This window comes from Gossypium hirsutum, chromosome A05 (assembly GCF_007990345.1).
Source record: "Gossypium hirsutum isolate 1008001.06 chromosome A05, Gossypium_hirsutum_v2.1, whole genome shotgun sequence".
Taxonomy (NCBI): Eukaryota; Viridiplantae; Streptophyta; class Magnoliopsida; order Malvales; family Malvaceae; genus Gossypium; species Gossypium hirsutum.
Window position 1 is genome coordinate 50,092,508 of NC_053428.1, and position 811 is coordinate 50,093,318.

At 39.8% G+C, this 811-nt stretch overlaps 1 non-coding gene across 1 annotated transcript; it reads right to left on the bottom strand.

The window, feature by feature from the left end:
- Window positions 1–450: 450 nt before the first annotated feature.
- LOC121229968 (small nucleolar RNA R71) lies at window positions 451–556 on the bottom strand. The gene has a single exon (XR_005927919.1). It is a non-coding gene; the product is annotated as a small nucleolar RNA R71 (small nucleolar RNA).
- Window positions 557–811: the final 255 nt, after the last annotated feature.

The window sequence follows — 811 nt, forward strand, 5'->3', positions numbered from 1 at the left end:
TACTCAACCCGTAATCGAAGAGATGGCTGAAAACCAAGGCAACCAGCTACCTCCTGCAATTGCGGCTAATCAAAATCCTGCTCCTCGTACTATGTATGATTATGCTAAACCTTCTTTAACAGGAACTGAATCTAGCATAGTTAGACCTACTGTAGCTGCAAATAACTTTGAACTAAAACCTAACACTCTTCAAATGATGCAGCAATTTGTTCAGTTTGATGGTTTGCAGGATGAGGATCCAAACACTCACTTGGCCAATTCCTGGAATTCTGCGATACATTTAAAATAAATGGCATTTTTTACGATGCCATTCGTCTTCAGTTATTCCCTTTTTCATTAAGAAACAAGGCTAAACAATGGTTGAACTCGTTACCACGAGGGTCAATTACTACTAGGGAACAAATGACCAAAATTTTTTTACTAAAATACCTTCCGCCGGCTAAAACAGCTAAACTACGTAATGAATCTCTTCTTTTGTGAAGATGGATCTAGAAACACTCTACGATGCATGGGAGAGATACAAGGACTTACTGAGAAGGTGCCCTCACCATGGGTTACCGCTTTGGCTCTAAGTACAAACATTCCACAATGGTCTGAATCCTTTGACTTGGCAAATGATTGATGCAGCTATTGGTGGAACCATCAACAATAGAACACCGGAAGATGCCTATGAGTTTATAGAGGAGATGTCACTGAATAACTATCACTGGCAAGTCATGAGGACAAAGCCTACGAAAATAGCCGGCGTTTATAACGTCGATTCAGTCACCATGCTTTCTAATCAGGTAGAACTTTTGAATAAGAAAATTGA